At 36.6% G+C, this 23,006-nt stretch overlaps 1 protein-coding gene across 1 annotated transcript in view; it reads left to right on the top strand.

The window, feature by feature from the left end:
* Positions 1-23,006, top strand: part of UNC13C (unc-13 homolog C) — a 565,722-nt gene that overhangs the window by 183,435 nt on the left and 359,281 nt on the right.

Raw genomic sequence — 23,006 nt, 5'->3', positions numbered from 1 at the left:
TTCTCACTCTTCTCAATCTTATCCTCCTTGTCTCTGTATTTTCATCAGGATCTGTTCCCTTTTGTTCTAGTTTTTAATTTCTATAATGATTTTTTCTTCTTTGCTTCCTTCCTCCTTTAGTTCTCTCTTGCAATGATTTAGCTCTAGATGCTATCTACGTACATATTCTCTGAGGTTGTGTACATTTCCTGTGAAATCTTGTTTTACAGAGGCAATTGTTTCATTATATTTCTGGAATTATTTCTTGAATGCAAGATAGTGTGCTTGTCACAATTTTCATTTCTTCAAGGGAAACTTTTATATCTTAGTTGCATTCTTTCTTCTCATTTGTTTTGCCTGTTCCTTTTCATTTTTATTTTTGTAGTGTCTTTGTGTCAATCTCGTGTTAGTTTATTATTATTATTATTCAGTCATTTTAAAGGAGAGGTGAGTTCCTGGATCATCTACCAACAGAGGAGCCTCCCAGGCAAGAATAGCTTCTCCATGATTCACAAGCTGTACCTGATGGCACAGGGCTGTGTATACATGAATTCTTTTTGCTTTTACTTCTCTCCAGACAACGGAGTCTGGCAGCTGCCAGACAGCTCACAGTGCAGCCTTTCTTCTCCAACATTTTACTTCTCAAATGACCTTGTCTGGGTAATTCCTCCTTTTGTTGTTCTCCCTTGATTTGCTTTACCACCATATAGTGTCCAGGGCATATCTTTTTCACCATTACAAAGAATGATTGGCTTTATTACTTGGAGTGGGGTATCTAATTTTGATCATTGTGTTCTGTTAGTTTCATCTGAGAGCTGTAGCTGTAGGACTACTTTCTCGGCTTCTCCCTGTACCTTATTCGACCTTCACTGCATTTGGCAGCCCTTTCTCATATATTGTGGTTTGGATTACAGATATCTCCTAGTTTTATCTAAGATCAAATTTGCTCCTCTCTCTCTCTCATTAATTTCAGATAAGAGGAGAAAAGGGACAGTGCTATTTACTTTTTATCCATTTTTAAAATAGAAACCTAAGCAACTCAAAGCTCATACTCTCAATTACTCTGTGACACTACTATACTACATTAGCAATGCCCTACTACTATTTTTCTAAATAATCTACCATCTTAGATTCTTGATCATTACTACTGGGGCTTCAGGTTTTTATGAAGTTTCTTTTTCTTATGTTTTATAAAGTACTAAGTGAGGTGATGTATAATATGTGGCAAATGAAAAAGAAGGTAAGGTTTTGGGCTTTTAGGAGCGATTGGTTTTTTTTGCAATTCTAATCAGTCTTTACATATCTCCTTAGGAATCAGAAATTTGGCCTCAGTTACTACTGTGCTAATGACTGCATGATATGCTTGTTATGATGTCCGCTCTTCATGACTCCTTTCTCTGAGAAGCCTGAGTATATAAGGCCTAAGTTTGCTACACTACCCGGTACACATTGACACCTCTTCAGTGAGGAAATAGCTTCTTTCTTTCAAAAGCTTACCTTTTTTACTTTTTCCCTACAACCCCTCACTTCCCACCACTTTCTTATCCTCTCTCCCTTTTCCTCATACACTTCTATCCTAGAAGCTTCCATCTATGTTGAGTCACCTATCAGTCTTACTTCTTTTCAATGTTTCCTCTTGTTCCATCTATGAAAAAACCCTGCACTTACATCCTTGGCCATTCAATCTACTCTGCGATTTCTATTTTACCCTTTACAAATAAACCAGTTGAAGAGTTAGGCAATCTACTGGTGTCTACCATTTATCTCCATTTTAATGATAAGGGAACTTAGGCAGTAAGAGGGAAAATAACCTAACCTTATCTCAATATGAGACCTTCTCTTAAAAGAAATTGATCTTCCCGTAAAGATTTCCCTATTACCTGTATAGTATTGATTTCTAAATGTACATATCTGGACTTATTCTTCATTCCCACTTACGTCTCCTTTATTTTTAACGAAGTAAAAATGAGTTTTTATACAAATGAAAATTAAATATTTAAAAATACATTGATTTTTTATTCACTCTAATTCCATACAGAAAATAACTTTTTACAGTTTTAATCTTCCTGTAGCAATTATAATCTCATTTACCTGTTTCCTAAGGGTTAAGACACTGCTAATACTGCTAAACTCTTCCATCTTTGCTCCTGGACAATACAAATTTTCTGAGTGGTCTTTCTTTATTTAAATTCAGTCTAGTAATGCAATTCATCTTGAGTTTCTTCTAGCGATACTACTTTCAATCTCTTCTAAGTCTAATCACATTTTCACACAAGTGCTATGTGTGTGTGAACAATTTATCATATCACTCCCTTGCTCAGAAGTTACAGTAGTTCTCTATGGAATATTGGATAATATTTTTTAATTCACCCATTCAACAGATGGCTATTAACTTCCTACAATGTCTCGGGCATGTTTTTAGGCTCTGGTGTAACTGTCCCAAGACAAATAAGATCTCACTCTCATGGAACTTAAATTCTAATATATTGAGAGAAACAAATAAATAAACCAGGAATTATCAGATATGTTAAGTGCTATGGAGGAAATAAAACAAGTTAATGTGCTAGAGAGTGCCAGTGTCACATTTCAGATTGTTTCTTAAGATAATATTTGAATTCATACCTGGGTAATGAGATCTGGAACCAAAAAGGCCCCAGCAGAGGGAACACATGGAGATGAGCCTGGCAAATAGGAGAACACTAAAAGGGCTAACATAGTCCAAATAGAGTAAACCAAGAGGAAGAGTGGTTGAAGATGAGTTTGGAGAGAAGTAAAAGCTAGAACACTGAGGGCCTGGCAAGCCTTCATAAAAGGTGTGGACTTCATTCTAAGTTTAATGGGAAGTAATGAAGGCATTTTAATTAGGGAAACTGACATACAAGTATAGAGATCACTCTGGCAGCTCTGTGCTTACGAGTTAGGAGACTATGCAATAACCCAGTCTAGAGGAAATGATGGTTTAGACTAGAGCAGTGATGGATGTAGATAATCATATTTTGAAGGTCCTTTAATGTCATTAGCCAAATCCTGCTTTATCAAGCTCACTTCTTGTTTTCCCTGACACATGCTCTTAATTTTCATCCTTATTTGGAGGGATGATTTTCACTTATGATAATAGCATCATTTTCCATTTGTCAAATATTTTTTTATTTTTCAAAGTTCTTTAACATGTTTGTGGCAAGAGTAATATAGATCTATAATTTAATCATAAATACTTTTCGTGGTAAGTAAGAAACAGAAGTTTTAAAATTAAAGCTCTTAGATTGACACTTTTAATGAAGAGTGAGACTTTAATGTACTTTTATACATTGCTATGTAAGAATTTGATAGCTTTGCTTGATTCTATGGATTAAAACAAAATAATGCAAAACTCTCCCTTGATTCCAAATTGCTTCAAAGCTGATTGTGAGATTTCAATGTGAAATCTGGGTAAAATGCCACGAGGTGCACTTACCCCTGTATTGAGAATCAGGTATGGGGTGCAGAGTTGAAATGGAGCAGGATACTGACTAGGAACTGAAGATATCCATACACTCCCAATGTTGGAAAAGGGACATTTCCTGCTTAGTGAGCCCCAAATCAGCCACATAGGTATGCTTGTCCCCCTACACACAGCTGAGGGTCTCTGACCCAGATTCTGCTGTTGAGATTAGGTTAAAAAATGCACAAATAAATATAGTTTTAAAGCAACTTTAAACACTGAACATGTTTATTGAGAAAAAGGATGAAGGAAGAAACTATCAAAAAAATTTCCTTGAAAGACAAATAGGAAATGATGATGGAATCCGTAATTTAAAGTTCCTCTCCACCTAATCCGTCATCCCTAATCAAAAGTTACATTTTGCTCCTGGGATCCCATGCATAGAATACTGAGTTCAATTAGCCTTTCAGGATAAGAGAGAGTTTTGTGTGCATGTGTTTTTGATTTTTTAGTACTTCTCCCAAATCTCTGATATCGCACATAAAAGGAAGGTAGAATTTCGATCTTGGTTATTCTCCAGTTGGTAACTACTCCATAATCAACTCTACTAGAAGAGGAAAAAGCCTATGCCCACAGTAGGAGGCAAGTTTATGTCCTACATCACTGTCTAAGTAAAAGCCTGGCTGGCAGACAATATGTAGATGTGAATAGTCATTTGATAACAATGCAAACACTACTATTCCAAGCTACCATTCCATTGTAGCTTTGGTATTGAACCAATATATAATAAGTGACAATAGTTTTGAAGAGAGTCGTGAGTATGCCCATCCTTTCTCTATTTATTCAGTAAATATTATCGAACAGCCCACTTGGCCCTTGTTGACAGAGAGGCAGAGTGTTGGGAGGAGGATAGAAGTAGCCGCATGAGTACTACAGATGGATCAATAAGTACAGCATTAATATCGTGAAGGTTCACAGGTACAAAGTGAGTCAAACTTTACATAACCCAAACTCTTCCTCTGAATATTCAAAATCTTCTACTACTTGCTCTTCAGTTTCCATATCCTTAGCGAGTCAGTCTCATTACCATTCTATCTCCATTTTCTTTTCAGGGATATATATTGATGTCTTTTTTTTTTTTTTTAAGTGGCAGAGTATGAGAAGGTTTCAGGGAAGTGAAGCCAAAGGAGATAGCGCTAATGACTGCAAAGAGGGTATCCTGTTGCATTTGGTTAAAATTGCTCAAATTAACCTGTTGCTTTATGATACACTAAAGCTGAATTAATTTAAAATAACCTACACAGATTGCCATACCCCAGCTTCATCTTATTTTGTCTCATTACTGCCACTTTGCAAATGCACGTGCTCTCCCCCTTTCTTATAGTGCTGGATAGTCATGGTCATCTTCTTTTTTACAACCTCAATTCACCAACTCTATGAATACTTCCCTGTAGTCATGAAAGCAGACTATGTTTCATCATGTTGCGAAAGCTCTCCTATGAATAGGAGATGAAGTTTATCTTTCTCCCCACTAAATGTATGACACACACTCATTTCCTAAGTAAAGTATGAGAATTATCCTCTTAAATGTATGCTGAGCTTGCAAGAAATTAAGGAAAATCCTCTTAAGTTTCACATGACATGAGAGTGCAAATCCAGACAGACAAGCAAACATCAACTGTCACCTGCCCTGGGGGCATCTGCTAATTTCAGACGCCTAGATCTTTAGCTTTAGAAGTAAGCAGCCAACAGGAGAAAAAAAACCTAGGACCCCCAAAAATGAGACTTTGTAGTGGAGAGCCCTATAAAAAAGAAACTCTAGAAGGACCCAACTACATGCATTTTTGCAGATAATAGAAAAAGAGGATATATTCTCCAATTTGTTTTATGAAACTGGTATAAGCTTGATACCCAGATCAGACCAGGAAAATAAGAAGCAGGAAACTTACAGGCCATGCTCACTCATAGATAGAAAATTACTAAATACAATATTGAATAGCATCCAGCAATGTATAAAAAGACAGTATATTATGACCAAGTTAGGGTTGCATTTCCCCCATGAAACATAGATATAGGGCCATGGGGATCAGTGCAGACATAAGAGGCCTTCTCTTCATTGAGGGAGCCCAGAACAAAGGGCTCCAGCAGTTTTATTGACCCTGAGGTGTGTGTCTGGGGGGACACAAGGGGGAAGGGTTAGGAGTGGACAAATACTAAGAGTGGGGAAAATGTGACTTCAAGGATTCCCTCTCCTCCCCCAGTTAGGAGACCTTCAGAGGTCCCAGAAGAAGACCTGTGCTCAAAGTCCCAGAAAAAGAGACCTCGGGGCCAGCCCTGGAGGCCTAGTTGTTAAGTTTCGTGCTCTCAGCTTCAGCAGCCCAGCTTCCATTTCCGGTCGCAGACCTATACCACTTGTTTGTCAGTGGCCGTGCTGTGATGGCAGCTCATGTACAAAAAAAAGAAGACTGGTACCAGATGATAGCTCATGTGTTAGCTCTGGGTGAATCTTCCTCAACAACAACAAAAAAAAAAAAAAAAAGGAAAAAGAGACCTAGGAATGAAGGTACCAGGACTAGGAACGTAAATATAGGAAAGAGCATGACCAGCCAGCGGAGGCTGGGTCCTTGGCTGCCCCTCCCTCCGGAGACTGCAGTGCATTGGCTGTGCACCAAGTCTAGTACAGGGAGGGCAGCTTTCCCCCAGGAGGCCCACCACACGGAGTCTTCATGATTGCCTGTGGTCAGGCCTGAAAAGTCACACATAGATTTTTAACCATTTAGAGTATGTTTTCGCCCACAGACTCCTCACCTTTGTGAGCACTCTTCTCAGAATGTGTTGTAGGGCACAACAACACAGGGAGGGAGTGTATTGTAGTATCTCTCCAAAATTGGGTCACCAGTGGGGCAACAAGGAAGTAATTAAATCGTTTGAAATTACAGCTGTGCTTCTGAAAATTTATGACTGGAATAGAACTAAACTAGGCAAATCTAAGGGCAAGTTTCTCTAGCTAAACTGTTAAGTTCTTACTTTGAGGGATCAGGGTACAATTTAATTTTAGATCAAGGATTTACTATCATCTAATAGAATATAATGAAATCAATGATATTAAAGTATTAATGCACAACAGATTAGATTTGTAGTAAATATTCAGTTTTCTCAGGGTACAATTATTCCTTTACAGAAACTCAAAAATTATCTTCCTAAAATATTTATAGATGATAGGTGGGTTTTTTTGTTCTGTAATAGTGTCTCTCCTTCTCTTTGTGCTATTCATTTACCTCCCACTTGCCCTGCCTAAATCGATCTTCATAAGACTCCTATCTCTCATCCTCTAATCAACTTAAGTACTCACCTACATGAACAGAAATTATTTTCCATAATAGCAAAGGTTTGGATTATTTTCAATTGGAATTATTTTGAACTCATCTCTACCTTCTTTAAGTAGCTCAATGTGGCCTGACCTCCCTAACAGAAAATGGCTAACAAATTGGAATATTAAATTGTGTCTGTTCAGACGTTCAAATGGTTGATGGTTATTAGAGCATGGGCCATGAATCAATGCCCGTGGTATTTAAGGACTCAATCATCTCACTTCTACTCCCTAAAGCAAAGCAGATCATCCTCACAATTGGGCGGTAAACCAGGATCAGGTGAAGGAAATGCCTGTCAGACACGATTCTGTTTAGACCAGACAGTAAATTGTGTTAAAGGCACGTGTGGTGCTTGTCACTGAGTGTAATGTAAAAATGGGAGCCTCATGGTGTTTCTTATAGATGTACTTATGTGCATATAAGGAGTCAGCTTTTAATGTGGTCAAAAGATCACAAACTGGAAAATTACAGCAAGTGAAACTGCAAGGTGAGAGAAACTGCAAGGTAAGAGCTCTTGGCTTATGAAATTGCTATGGCAAGAACATAGTTCATGAATGTCAGAAGTTTATAACGTGGTGACCTCTGGTTACATATATAACTCCCAAAACAAAGTATTGTGTTGGGATTGTTAAAATATATCACACTTCTAATGGAAAATAAAACCCAAGGTATATGAAGTAGCAAGAGTAACTTTGGGCCCTAAATAAAAGTTATGACTAAAATCTTGGATCTTACAATTTTGGAGAGTAAGCATTCTCCTACAGTGCAGGAGCCAATTTAATGTAGCAGTGACACCTTGTTAATGGTGATGGTGATGATGACGGTGATGATAGTGATGATGATGGAGGCAATCATAACGAATTAGAGAAGCAGAAGGACATGAATGGGGAAGGACAGGGAGAAGGATTAGGGGAGAAAGAGAGAGGAAGAAATTGTGGAAATAGAAATATGTTCAACAGAATTCAACAACTAACGAAATATTTGAGGGAATACAATAATCTACATAAATTAATTATCTAGATAACTGAAGTTCCCATTAAAGATACCTAAATAATTAATTATTAGAATAATTTTGATTAAATATGTTTCTAAAAAGTATTATATACATCTATGTCTTCTTAAAATAGAACATATTTGTCTTTTCTTGAAATGACTCATGTGACTATTATGAATACAATGACTACAATTACTGATGTAGTGGTTAAGAAGATTGACTCTGAAACCAGACTCCCCACGTTCAAAACTCAGCTCTGTAGTTACTAGTTGTGTGATTTTCGAGCAAGATACTTAACGTCTCAGTACTTTAATATGCCAACTTGTAAAATAAGGATTTTATAAGTTAAGGATAAGAGTAGTTCCATCTCGTAGATTTATTGTATGGATTAAATGAGTTAATGTGTGTAAAGCAGCTATAACAATACCTGGCACATAGTAAAAGCTAAATAAATAATAATTATTATTGAACAGCTAATGGTTGTTTACGCTTTCATTCATTCCCATAGTATTTATTGAGCAACTATACACTAGGCATTGTTCAAAGCACTTGGAAGCAAAACGAAGATCCCTGTTCCTTGAGAAGCTTGAATTCTAGCACGGGTGACAGATAACAAATAAACATAAATAAATTATGTAATGTGTAAGATGGTCATAAGAACTATGGAAATAGAAAAAAATAAAGCAGGCTAAAGGGGTTTGGGAGTGCCGATGTGGAGGTGAGTTTCGGTGGGGGAGTAGGGGCAGTTCACCTGTTGTAGTATTAGATAGAGTGGCAAGGTTAAAAAAGTCTCATTGAAAAGATGAGATTTAAACAAAAACTTATCTGCAATAAATAGCCCTACACTATAGTAGTTTTAAGTTCTTGTATTTGCTTTTCAAGGAAAAAATGAAATTGCTTTTTGGTTTTCTACTTGTTTACTTGTTTGGTCCTAAATATTTTTATGCTTATCAGTGTTTGTCTACACAGTCAAACCCAAACAGAGCAAGGACTCTTGCTCTATGTGATTGTGTCTCCTAGAGAGAATGAGATTTTTCTTTATGAAAGCAAACCCATGGTTAACAAGGCAAGTCCCTGGACTTGAACACCTTGCCCTTGCCCTCCTCATGGCTTAGGGCTCTTGTACTGAAACCAAGTGTCCCTGGGATCCTGCATCTTCAACCCTTGTCCTCAAGTTCCTCTGCCCCTGTCCCCCTCCACTCTAAATGTTTAGCTGTATGGAGACTTAAGTGCCCGAGGAGAGAGGGTTTCAGGGTAGAATGGAAATTATAGTGGGGTAAATGCCCTAGAAACCCAAAGATGGGGAAAATGTTTTTGTTAGCTCTCCCATTTGAAGTTCCTTATTAACCTTATTTGGTAGCTGAGAGGAGATTATGGGCAACCTGGAGCCCAATTCTATGCTCCAATTATAAACTATCCTAAATGGTCCAGAGATAGACTGAAGAGTCTGGCACATGTTAATCAGTATATGTTTATTTTATTAAAGGTATGTGTAAGACACTGTGTTTCATAATTACTTGACTAATAATATTTGAATCAATTTTCTGTTATTTAGTTGTTGTATTAATTTTGAACAAATTATTTAACTTCTCTGAACCACAATTTCCTCTTCTATAAAATATAAATAATAATTCCTACCTGAAAAGTTATTGTGAGTGTTACAAAGAATACTTATAAAAAAGCTTACAGCACTATCTGACATACAGTTGGTGTTCAACAGAGTAAAGAAATGTTTCATATCATTTGTTAAGAAAGCAAAATTTACTAAACTACAATTTTTTTTTTCTAGCAAAACAAGTGTTAATTTTTCTCATCAGTGCTTTTGTTGAAAGTCGTTTGTATCTTGGTTCTTTAAATCAGTTGCTTTGTCACTAATTAGATGATTGATGCTTCTACCTAACAAGCATGATCATGAATGAGGGTTGTGTGGCATAAAATATTTATTTTTGTAATGAAATGTAGTGCTGTACCATAGAGTTTTTTCATGATGAGTGATTCAAGCATTTATGCTACACATCTTTCCTCTTTGAACTACTTAATATAGCTTTATATATTTTGGTTATACGCAATTCAATGCTTTGTAATTGCATGCATTCATACATCATCGCATATCTCCTCAACATTTTATATGTCTCTTTAAGGCCAGGAATAAACTTATTTTATGTCCTCTATGTCAGGAACTGTGAAAGATCTGATATTTTACTCTACTTACTAGCTGACAAGTTAGCCTACCACAGTTTCATAGTTGCTAGCAGAAGGCATGGGACTACAGGGTCAGAGAAAGGACCTTATTACTCATTACACAGCAGGTAGCATGAACTTCGTGTTTGCATTAGTTTCTCTTGTCTGCTAAACCCCACAGGGACAATGTGGAGGCAGACCTAGATGGATGCAAATTATACAGTGGATTTGCATCAGTTTCTGAGCTTAGGAAATCCCAATCTTTTAAAAGCAAACCAGGCCAAATTTTGCCCAAGAAGAAGAGATTACATTTACTATATTGACCAGCACACAAGTTTGTCCTCTACTCCAGAGGAGGACACTATCTTTATGTGCACTCTATGAACATTGTGAAAAGTTATTCTGGAACAGAGCCAGTGCCTCCACTCATAAGGTGTATAGAAATGCAAAAGACCCATGAAGAATTGTCTCCCAACACTCCACAGCACTTAGTAGTCTGGGCACGTAGTAGGAGCTCAGTAAATGCTGAAGTGAATTCATATGACCAGAGAATCATAAGGTCACTGACGTAAATTGCATGACTATTTATGTGTACTCTATGCTGACTTCCTTTTCAATTGAGTTTCTAAAAAAGATACTGATTAAGAACTCAAATATTTGTACTAAGATATGCAGAAAGATACTAAGGGCCCACATCAATCAAAGATAGAGATCAAGTGAAACAAAAGAGTTAGTTTAGTTAATAAAGTAACAAATTATAGGAGTCCCTTTATTAGCAAGAGTCATGATTAGTGGTGTGCTCGTAAATGTTTTATAACTGGCTTTCCAGTAAAAAAGGTCCTAATTTGTAGTTTTGCCTGTTTTCTTGGTCTAAGTTATCCTACCATGGCCAATTTCAGGCGATCAATGTGTCATCTGTGAATGTGGAATTGGGTAAAGATATGCACAATCTGCTCTCCAGAGCCATGAGGCCAGCTCCAGTGTACAACTGGTTGCATTGGACAAAATGGAAGTAATAATACCAAATACCCATTCCCCCAACTTCCACGCTTTGTCCCAGTGTTCTCCCTCGATTTAAAAAGGGTAATGAATGCAGTGCTAGTAGGACTTCTTGGGATATACCATATTTGGCAGATCTAGTCTTAGTTGCCTTTTCTAAAGAAAATCAAAAGAAATGAGTTTGCTTGACAGCTGCCTAGTCTGTGAGCAGAATTCAGGTCAGGACACAACCTGAGCTCCCATTCCCTACAACACTATTAAGATCAGTGGCAAAAGTCTGCTCTTCTCTCATATATTACCCCCAGGTTATAAGGTAAGAGCCAGTAGATTACTTCTCATTGGCTTATTCACTCCTAAGACCTGTTTATTTTATATGAGGTCCTAGTTTTCATTGGCTCAAATGCTTTAGCTTGCATGGGGAGGCAAAATGACCAAGTTATGATTCCAGGAACTAACATATTCTCTGACCAGCACTTGCTGACTGCTAGAAGGTTGCTACATTTTTTCCATTATCATATTGCTTGCAGTTTACAAACAAACTTGAAATGTATCCTCTTTACTTCATCTCCCATGGTGAAATAATCACAAAAAGGTAAATGGCTAAGCTCTCATTGTGCCAAACTACTGAGGAGAGATCGATGTGATTAGAGAAATGCCAGGCAGGCATGCACCCAAAGGAAAAATTCAGGTAGATCTTTGTATCATTTTTGTGTTAATGATCATATTCAGAAACGTGCCCATTTCAAGTAACTATACTTATATACCACTGGCCAGATGATTCTTGCCCAAATCCAGAGAATCATATACAGTCCTTGGAAACCAGCTCCAACACCAACACACATTGAAAGAAGACTGCTCATTATGCACACGATAAAGTGACCCTCACAGCAGCTGAGCAGAATAAACAAGGTCTTCTTTCTTTCTGCTTCTGCAGTCAGCACAGCCAAATTCTCCAAATCTACATAGCTTGGTTCCCTCACTCTCCCTTCCATTCTAATTAGATCTATGTTTGTTTGTTTGTTTGTTTTAAATACTGGTTTTAAAAACTGTTTCTAGAATACTAGTTTGACAGTCTGCTAGCAGAGTTGATTACACATTAAGCTAAATATAGATGGATTTATCTTTGTTTAAATAACTATAATCACCTTTTGGTCAGGTATGTGTTTTTCAAAAGCTCCATTTCTGTACTGGTAGGTGTACCTGAAATTGCAAGTCATATCCATTAGGAGAAAATAATACTTATTCTCTGTCTAACCCCTGATTACACTGAGTAAGTAAAATGTTCCTATGCTAAGTACAGGAAGAGCAACATTTTGAATTAGAGAAATAATGAATTGATTTGTTTTTCAATTTTCAGCAAAGCATACCTGTTAGAATAATAATCTTTGTTCTAAGCCTGATTCAGACAAGATAATGGGAACAATTTTTTAATTTCTAATTACTCAAGATTCTACGTGTAAATGTTTATTTACTTTAGAAAGGAGTACCTAAAAAAATAACTGAAAAGAATTCTTCCAATCATTAATTTTACTATTTATTTACTAAGTAATGTGCATACTAATACTAATATGTGTAAAATCCTATACTAAATACTAGGAATGAAAAACAAATTGTTTATAGTTCCTGTTTTTGAGGAGTCCATAATCTGGGGGGAAGTCAGATGTGAACAAATAATTATCGCATGATGCTTAACTGTGCATTATAAAAGGAATAAATTGAGTGCAACGGTAGCATGGTAGGATTGGTCCTTGGCTATTAAATAAAGTTATTTCAGATCATGTGGTTGAGTTTTATTAACTTCATAAGCTTCTGCTTACTTACACACCTCGGGGCAGTCACTCCTCGAGAACCTTCGTGAGTTGCAGAGGAAGGATTTTGCAGCAGACGGATAGGTGAGGGAAACCACTTCATAACCTGCCAAGTGTAACAAGTAGTTATGCTCAAAACGTTTGGAGGCATGAGAATGTCCTCTAGTCCAGTGGTGCCAGAAGTCTGCCAGTCATAAGAATTGAGGTCATACAGCCAGAGAGTCAAAGCTCCGACAGAGCTACTGAGGGACAGAAGTAACAGACAGCAATCAGTGGACAGGGAGACATTTTTTAAAAATATAATTGATACTACAATATTATTATATTTTATCGCTGCATATTTGGCTCATTTGGAATCCCTCCAACATCCAGCCCCTGGTTGGCATATTATTAAAACAGTACTTGGTATATATTTATTGTTTTTCTAAAATTAGATGTTAATCCTACTCTAAGAATTCTGTAATACCCCTTAAAATGAGATAACCATGAGATAGCATGTAACCAGGGCTTGACTCGGTTGTCTTGTCTGAGAACGGGATATTTCCTGAGTTATACAAAGCATGAGTTTCCTTCGTTCTTTATTCTTTTTCCTTGTGGTGAGCAGGGCCTCAAGGCCTTTGTTGGTACTGCCTGTCAAAGCTAGACCACTCGATTGGATGTGTCTTTATTTGAGCTAAATTCTGGGTCATGTTTTGTGTTTCTGTTAGCATGGAGCAGGGAAGCTGTAACAAAAGGATTCAAGAAACATTGTCTAAGAATAAGAGGGTCTTGGGCTGTGAAAGTCTGGCAACCACCAAATGGCTTTAGTCTCTGCTGCCAGGTACTGCTAATCTTCACTAGTTATAGGAGAGGGATTGTTAAAAATTCCAGGGATTAAATATGCATCATACGTCTAAAGAGCAGTATAATTAAAAGGACTCTGAGGTTTTAGCTTCGAGAAGTGTAGTTTCTTTGCTATCAGATGTTTGATTCTATTTAGGGAATTTAAGTAAAACATTAAGAAGCTGGTTTTTCATTAACTTATGAATGATTATACTTTATAAACTATGTATAAATGGATGCTGAGATTTTCCAGACAGAGATTACTAAGAAAATTAGCTTCAAACCAAGGAACACATGGTGCACACAATTTCATATTTACTACAGCTTTGAGCCGCAAAATCATGGTTTAGGATTTATTAACACTCTAAATTGAGACCCTATGTAGCATGAATTTTAACTAAAGGAAAAATTTTTTTTCAAACAATACCAAATGCTTAATTATGAGAAAGGTTGAAGGCTGTATTTTTAATTTGTTTTCTGTTCTGTAGCATGAGATAATGTATGAGGTTAATTTAGGTGCAAATAATGTTATGGGAGGGATAAGAAAGGTTTTTGGTATAGGGAATTGCAAGCCCTAGAAAAGGCTATCTTGTCTACTTGATAAACAATCTATTAAGGAAGTGAGCCCTAAAAGGTACATACTGTAATTGAGTTAGAAGTTACAGCTGACATTGCCCCTCAAGTCTAACATTGAGATATCTTCAGGGCAATGTTTAACAGCTGCATTTTAGGTTTTCACTTCTGCAACTCAGTTTACTAAAACCTATAACCATTTGGTTGTTTTGCTATGGGAAATATTTTTAATCCTTGGAAATATAACTCGCAATCCCCTTTACTGCCAGGATGGTAAATCTTTCACATCCCCTTTATCTCTTTAAAAACATAAAAATAGTAAAAACATTAGCTTTTTAAAAATAATGTAAAGATGAATAATGAGGTAGTCAGCACTTCTGAAACCATGTTTCAAAGGATAAAATGTTTGAAAGAAAAAGCCTGCTTAAAGTGTTAAAGAGCATTGCGGAGCGGTACGAGGTCAAATGGCGAGGAAAGGAGAAAGTAATTTAGTGGCATACAAAGGCTCTGCTTGACAATCAGGCCATTTACTCTTTAAAATATTATAGCAGTTTGAATTGAGAATTTTAGCAGAGTTCATAGGTGGAATGAAAGGGTTGAAAGAGAAAGTGGTGAAACCACCTCAGTCAAGACCCTCATTAAGGAATCCATTAAGGAATTCAGGATTACTTCAATCTTTTAGACCGTCTCTCTGTCTCCTTTCTCCGTCCTCTAATCCATCTGATAGCACTGCCAGACTGGACTTCTTAAAACATCATTTCATCATGTTAGTCTCCTGGCTACATAAATATAGGAAGATGGATGGAGCAGTTTTGTTCAAGATGAACTGAAGATGGGATAAACTGGAGATGGGCAAATTGTTAATTATAAAGGCAATAAAAAGAATTCCAGGCATAACACAGTAAACATCACAACAAAATTGTAGTGACCCAAATATAGACAAAGTTGCAAATGAGAGCTGGACAGACAAACTGTGACCGTGAAGGAAAATGGGAAGAAACGGAGAGGGAAAGGACGGCAGTGATGGTCTGGAACCCCGAGTATCTCTAGCCTGCTGCCATAATCTGGGTATCTTGGGCAAGCATTTAAATTCTGTGCTGCTCAGTTTTCACATACCTAAAATACAAGACTGAATATTGGAATATATCATTTCTTAACTTGCTTGAGTTTTTCAGCTTGGATTAGCTGTTATTTAGGATTTTAAACTTCTGCAACTGGGCAAATGGTGATAGCATAAAAAACAGAGAAATCAAAAGGAGACATCCAAAAAACATTTGCAGTGAAAATAATTTGTTCTGAAATGGATGTCTTGGCTTGAAAGTGCTGACAGGTTTGTAGCTATGTTCAAGAACATTCAAAAACTATTTCTTGATACCCGCTGTGTTCCAGGCATTCAGCACAACAAACATGCTCCTTGCCTACTTCAGTGGAGTCCCTTTCTATACAAATTTACTGTATGAACTAGAGAAAGAGCAAGAGAGTGAAAGCAAAACACAGAAAGAGAAAAGAAACCATTTAAAAACGGTGGGTAATTCAACATGCCAGTTCACTATTTTATTAATACATACCCAGAATGAGCAAGAGATGGAAAATATGAATATGCTGTACTCTATTTGCTTCATTTTCATTTTGCCTCTCGGACATGAATAGTATTGTTCCACTGCACATAATTTTATTATTTTTCATGCAACCATGGCCTCAAAACTCAAGCCAATTATTTCATGTCATGCTCAACCAAGGAACTAGTGATCACTCCAAGGCAAAAGGAAATATGGCTCTTCTGGTTTTATTGAGAGATGGCATGTCAGTGTCTAATGTAGATCCCTCCAAAGAGATCATCAAGGGTTGTTTAAAGGACTATATGCCATTTCCAATAAAGACAAACATCCTTCTTAATGGCCACAGTTAAGAGAATCCAGGAAGTAATGAAGAGAAGATGGAAGAGTCTGCAGTGATTAGTACTGGGGAGGAGATTTATGCTTTGAATTTTATTTCCTGTTTTAAGACAGAGCTTAGAAAATTATTTGAGAGGATAAAAGCAGTGTTTTTCAAGATGAGAGCTAACAGAAAAAAATGAAGTTAGTTGGGGCATCTGTGGGACCTTTATCCAACATGAAGCTAAATAACTGGGACCAGGATTGTAGATAAGGGTTAGGCAGGGAATAAGCTCAGCCAAGATGCATCATCAGGGCTGAGATGCTAACCAAGACAGGATCAGCAGAGGAAAGAAGTCTAGACTAAAGCTGAGTCAGAAGAGGAACTTAATAGAGCTCAGAATACAACATAAGGTGCAATCACAACTTTGGCTTTCTGCCCTTCTCTTCCTTTAATCTTTGGGTAGATAGCTACCTACAAGTTCATGTCTGCCAGAGACTCTGTGAGTAATCTATTCCGTAGTGTGGAGGAACATAAATAACTTAGGGCTGCAGTGGGCGAGCATACATTCCATCAACTTCAATAATGTTCCTGTCTACACAATTCTATAATAAAATAATTGCTACCAATAATGTATTATCTGCTTACATTCATTATCTCAATCAGTACTCCCAACAATGCTGCAAGGAAACTAATTTTTTCATTTTCCATGTGAGATAACTGAGATTTATGGAGGTTAAAAAATATTTATTGGTCTAGTAATTAGGCTCTTATCTTCTTCCAGTGACTAAGTCTTTTGCCTGCTAATCCACTTTAGTGTGAAGTCCCTGATTTTCTTCCTGGTCCTCAGGCTTCTGTTTTACTTTTTCCTGGTATTATTTCAGAGATAAGGATCTTACATTTTAAACCAAGATCATAGTTTATTTAATGTCCAATCTCTCTGATGTCAAGGACTATTAACTTGAACCTACACTTTTCATTCTTCCCTGCTACATGCCAGAGTTGGCTCTAGGGAAGTAGAGATGAGTAAGATTTATTTCTAATTTTTTTGAACATATATTCTGGTGGGGACATCCATGTAAATAAACAAACAGAATGCAGTTTTACAAGCGTTATGACAGAAGACAGAACAACTGTTCTCAAACGTTTTTTCTGCCCCAGAACAAAAAAGTAGGATATCCTTCTGTAAGTAACAAATATTTATGGTTTAACCCACACAGCTGCTGAGAAGCCCATTTGTCAGGGGGAAGGCATGATTCTCCCCTTTCCACCCCGCTCACTCCCCAGCCCCTCCCACTGAGAATCCCTGATGTTGCAGTTACAGCAAAGCACCTTTGGTTGAGATGAGGAGGAGGTATTTACATCCATCTTATGGATTAATGAGTGCTATGTTCAAATTTCATTTGAGAGGTAGGTAGGTGTTACCTCATGCTACTCAGTGAGGAGGCCAGTACCAGTAGAGGGAATAGCAGACCAAAAACAGACAGGTGGGGAACAGTGTGATGTCCTCGAGGATCTACAAGGAGTTCAGGATAAGTGGAACAAGGAAGTAGAGGGAGAAGACAAAAGAGGTGAAACTGGAGGAGCAACCATACCATATTGGGATATAAGGGAGTTTGCTCTATATCCTGTAAGCAATGAGGGATATTGAGTATGAAAATGACATCTTTGGATTTGTGTTCTAGAAAAATCACTCTATTGGCAATGTAAAAAATGGAGTGGCAAAAAATCAAAGAGATTATCTAAGAGAGTAAGGCCTAGAATAGGCACTGTCAATGGAGGAGTTTCAGGAGGGATACAGATGCCCAAAATACCATATTTGTCAATTCTACAACATACGTTTTTATATATTCTAACAAACTGAGATGCATCTTAATAATGCATTAAGAGGTGGTGTCTTAAAAACATTGGTAGCCAAGCAGCACTTGTAAGAGTTTCATTGCCTGCCTGTTTGTCTACTTTGATGTTTTGATAAGGTTGAGAGCCCACCAGCATCAAAATCTGCATCATAGTTGTCTGTTTCTTGGAACAAAAGAGACATATTTTGCATAATGCTGAATCACTGATGCTCTGGATGGCTTAAAGGACAAAATTTGGAAAAAGTCTCAGACATTGGTAATTCTGAGTTGAAGAATGATTCTGACAAGTTGGACTCTGAATGAGAAGTTCAAAGACTAACAGTTTATTTAGTTTATTTTTTCCTTTTCATGGATAGAAAAATATGATTGATATATCACAAATCTATATCCTAGATGAAGTCAGTTTAAGAGAGCCCTTGCAATAAGTATAAAATTTAAATTCTAATTGCAAAGAAAGCTTGGTGTCAAAGATTAATCTGATTCATTTCATAATGATATATAAAATAATGCTGTATCTTATGACAGATGGTGTCTTAGTTTTGATGAAATACGGAAACAAAAAAATCTTTAAGAATTGATGATTAATTGGATATGGGGAGTGAATAATCAATTACACAGATATAAATACTCATTCAGTATTGACAATAATGGAAATAAAAAGAGAGAATGTGAAAAAGAAAATATCCTGAATAGCATATCTTCATATGTAACAGGTGAATAAAATACAATGATCATCAGGAAAATTGTGTTAAAAATATACGTAAAATATGTAACGTTAAGTAAAAAAAGAAAAATAGATTATTGTATGTTTACCATTTGCTAACTAAATAAATACAAAGAATTGTTTTTAATAGTCTGAAAGACAATACAGCTGTATTACAGGACAGGGATTTAGTATGATTCATTATTAATCTTTATATTGCCTTAAGGTTCCATTAAAAAAGATTAATTACGTAGCTCTGCCTTGTCTTGGAAACATAGAAATAAACAGAAGCACTACAATTTGCATTTTTAGGCCTGTAGTCTTTAATTTAACAACTCCATTGGATATAAGGAAAGTATACCAGTTTTCTGATCTCTAGTGGAAATTAGTTAGTCTATGAATATTACCGATTAACCGTCAACCATCCACTTGCAGAGATAACATACCTTTGGCCCATAATCAGAAAGTTCTACCTTTAGAAAGTTTGCTTGATAGTTTTCATGCAATACTCTTTTGGTGCCTTCTCAGAGTTCTTTTTCAATTTCCATACATTCAATACGTTATCAGACCAATTTTGGATTAAAATAATTAAAGTGTACTTAGTAAAATCATATTTTACCCCCTGTATCTAAATATCAGATTCCTTAAAAATTACAGAGTATATATCCTTTAGATAATTTAGATAATTGTTTGTTCCATAACAAGATGATTAACTGAACCTGAGTCAAGATGTATATATTATACTTTTATATCTCAGATTTTATTAAACTCAGTAAACTCCTTTTAATATAATTATGCAAAGAAGTAAGAAATAAATAAACCATGAAAATATTGACTATGTAGTAGAACGAATGTTGAATTAGAACACATTTCACTTAATTTAGCCTATAAAATTATATCCATTTTGTCGATTATATGTCATCATTGACTTTCCAAATATTTCTGTAGCTCTCCTGATGTTTTTGTCCCATTTGCAATGTCTATAGTCTAAAAGGCTCCTTTTTCCTAGGGAGACACTTAAATAGCTGGAGAGGAACTCCTTGGGGAGGGTTGGGAGTGTCTTATCCAGTGATATAGGGTTTCTGATCTGAAGATAATACTCTCTAGGAATACATTGAAAAAGTTTCAAATACTGGCATCACCTCTAGATGGACTGGGACAGGCCTCTTATTTCCTCCTGCCAAAAAGTATTAGTTATTAAGAACATGAGGTTTGAGGTAAGACGATCCTGCAATGGAAATCAAGCTCTGCCATATACTTCTGGACCTAGGTAAGTTGCTTAACTTTAGTTACATTAATGGAATTAATCGTAAGCCTCACCTCATAGTGTGTTATAAATATGGAACGATCCAATCATATAAGCAGTAGAGCATGGTAAGTCATAGATCTTGGGTTCAAATTCTGACGCTGCTAACTATTAGACAATGACCTTGGGGATCATTCTGAATCGTTCTGTGCTTCCATTTCCTCATGTATAATATCAGAGAAGTACTTGTTCCTATACCTCATTTGATTTCTTGAGAATAAAATGAGGTAATTCATGTAAAGTTTGGGTATAACTGCTGGCATTATATCTGGCTCCTGGTAAGCACCACATAAATATTGGCTATTTTTAGCTAGTTTCCTGGATACAGTTAGGGTCAGCTTAATCCACTCATCTATATGAGAAAGGGCTGAAATCAAAGAGCTTCTTCCCTAGAATCAGATCTCAGCTTCGGAATTACTTGTCTGCTATTGCCTTTGTTGATGACTTCCTCTGACCTCCTCATCGTTGAGCCTAGTTAGTTCCTTTGGATTTTAACTAATATCCATTAACTTGACCTCTTTCTTGGAAAGTCAATGATTTACTTATCTACTGATATTTACAGTCTTTACCGTTTTTTCTTATTTAATCTCTCTCACACCTCTCCTGGTTAGGAAGCCTCTCCATAAATATTATGAAAATAGATTACATGTGTAGAGCTTCATAGTATTCACCAAACACTTCTCTATTCATGAGATGAGGCCATTAGGGCAGATGTTTTTAAGGTTCAGGTTTGCAATAAAATCTTTGTTATTACTTGATGGATAAGTTCATGAAAGTATATGTTTATATAAACTTCTTATAGTAATGATGAAATTGTAAAATTATAAAGAAACACAACTGATAAAGAACTTTTTTGAGGCTATCTGTGAAGATTAAGAGAACACTTTTATTGCATTACAATTCTATATAACCATACATAGGTTCAACGAAATTAAATGACAGACTCAGACGAGTCTGTCTCAGTCAGTCTGTCTGAGACTCAGATGAGACAGAGATGAATTTTGGATCCGTGTCTTCTAACTTGGGCTCATTATTCTGTAATGCTCAGGTTTGGTCTGGGTCCTTGGATACCTCTGTTCTGATGAGACAAGCATGGGGTGAAGTGTGAGGCCCAAGAAAATATATGTGTGTAACTGATTCCTGAATTTGTGAGTATATAGGGTTGCTCAAGATTCTAGGTGTGTTTGGGAATTTGAATTATGTTTCATGAGAAGGAAAACATAAAGAAAAATCATTATTGATAGGAAGAAAACATACAACTCATTTATATAACACATTGCAGTTTATAAATCACTTTCTCAACCATTATCACAACTGAATGTGTTTCTTTACATAGTTATTAAAGTCACATTATAAGGGAGTCAAAACATTTCAAAACACTGAAAGGCAGCTAGTTAGTATAATTGCCATGTAATGTGGTGAAAAGACATTTATTAATGTACACTTCATGCCATTATTAATTCTGTTCAGAGAGGGGATAAAGTAGAAACTGCTTGGAATCAGAGCCTTAGATTGGAGCAAATGGAACTGGAAAAATCCTTCTAGAAACCCACTCACATAATCCTTTACCCATATATTTGGTGTTTGGGATGTGAGAGGTCAAGCATGAGCTGGCAGGGAGTGGGAAGAATGTGGAAAGAGGGTAGGAGGGAAGCGAGAAGTTACATTGAGAGAGTATTTGGTTCATTTTCTGAAGATGGTTATTGAGAAGAAGGAAAAACAAATTAATTGCTCTTTTCCCCTTCTCAATTCTGCAGTTTCTTGCAGTTCATAAGAGCGTGCTGCCAATGATTCCTTTTTGTGGCCCCAATTCTTGATCTTTGACTGTCACTGTGATTATCATAGCCCTTGCCCTAGAGGGTGTCAATTGGCATTTGGTGGGCAATGATGGAAACTGTATTAACTCCTTTCTCATAGGATCAGTGTGGACAGGATCTTAAATGTAATCTCCCCCTGCCATGCACACTGTCTTCCCTCTTATCTTTTCTCCTTTCCTTCTCTTCTTTCTTTCCTCTTTCTTGATCTCTGCCCCACATTTACTATTTTCCTGTATTCTGTGATCTAAACTAAAGGTAACTTTAAGGTGAAGTGCATGACCTTAAGTATAATTTGTTCATCATTGAGTTTAACACATCCTTCTTACTCATGTGCATTGGTTTTTTTTAAAGATTGGCACCTGAGCTAACAACTGTTTCCAATCTTCTTTTCTTTTCTCTTGCTTTTACTCCCCAAAAACCCCCAATACGTAGTTGTATGTTTTAGTTGTGGGTCCTTCTAGTTGTGGCATGTGGGACGCCACCCCAGCATGGCCTGATGAGCGGTGCCGTGTCCGTGCCTGGGATCTGAACCGGCGAAACCCTGGGCCTCCAAAGCGGAGCCCGCGAACTTAACCACTCGGCCATGGGGCCTTCCCCTGCAGTGGTTTTAACAATCTACATATATTACTGCATTTAATCCTCATTCTCAAACATATGAGTTATGGCATTATCACTGTTTATTACCATTTTATCTTTATTAATATTTTGCTTTTATTACTATTTTACAAGTGTTGTATGAACAATTTAGTGAGTTGTTCAAGATCACCAAGCGAGTAAGTGATACAACTAGAAGTAGTGGAGGAAAGACCTTGGTTACTAAGGAAAATCCAATAAAATAAAGGCTTCCCTTTTTAAAGCTAAGCAGCAAGAACACAGAAGCCATCTCTGTGTCAGTGGAAAACTGGACTATAAAATGCTGGTAACCTATTATTGCCTATTGTAGCCTGTTCTGGTGGCAGAGTTCTCCCCACTAACACCCAGAAATATGAATTGTATTGTTCCTGGTGAAAAAGCTGATTCTAAGCTAGAAGTTAGAAAGAGTTTTATAGTTCAAGTGAGCATAAGGAGAGATTATCATCAGTGATTTTAGCACCTTTTTGGTTGTATAAGAAGACTAGCTTTGATATAATAAAAAATCAAATTCAATGAGTTAAACTAATTTTTAATAAACATAATTAGTAGTATCTCTTAAAATTATTTTAAATAGCAAAAATGGCACATGTTTATTATAAAAACATTGAGCATTACCAAATTTATAACATAGTGAAAGTCTTCTCTTTTTCTCTCATCCAATTTCA

This window comes from Equus asinus, chromosome 2 (genome assembly GCF_041296235.1).
Source record: "Equus asinus isolate D_3611 breed Donkey chromosome 2, EquAss-T2T_v2, whole genome shotgun sequence".
Taxonomy (NCBI): domain Eukaryota; kingdom Metazoa; phylum Chordata; class Mammalia; order Perissodactyla; family Equidae; genus Equus; species Equus asinus.
This window is presented reverse-complemented; position numbering and strand designations above follow the sequence as displayed.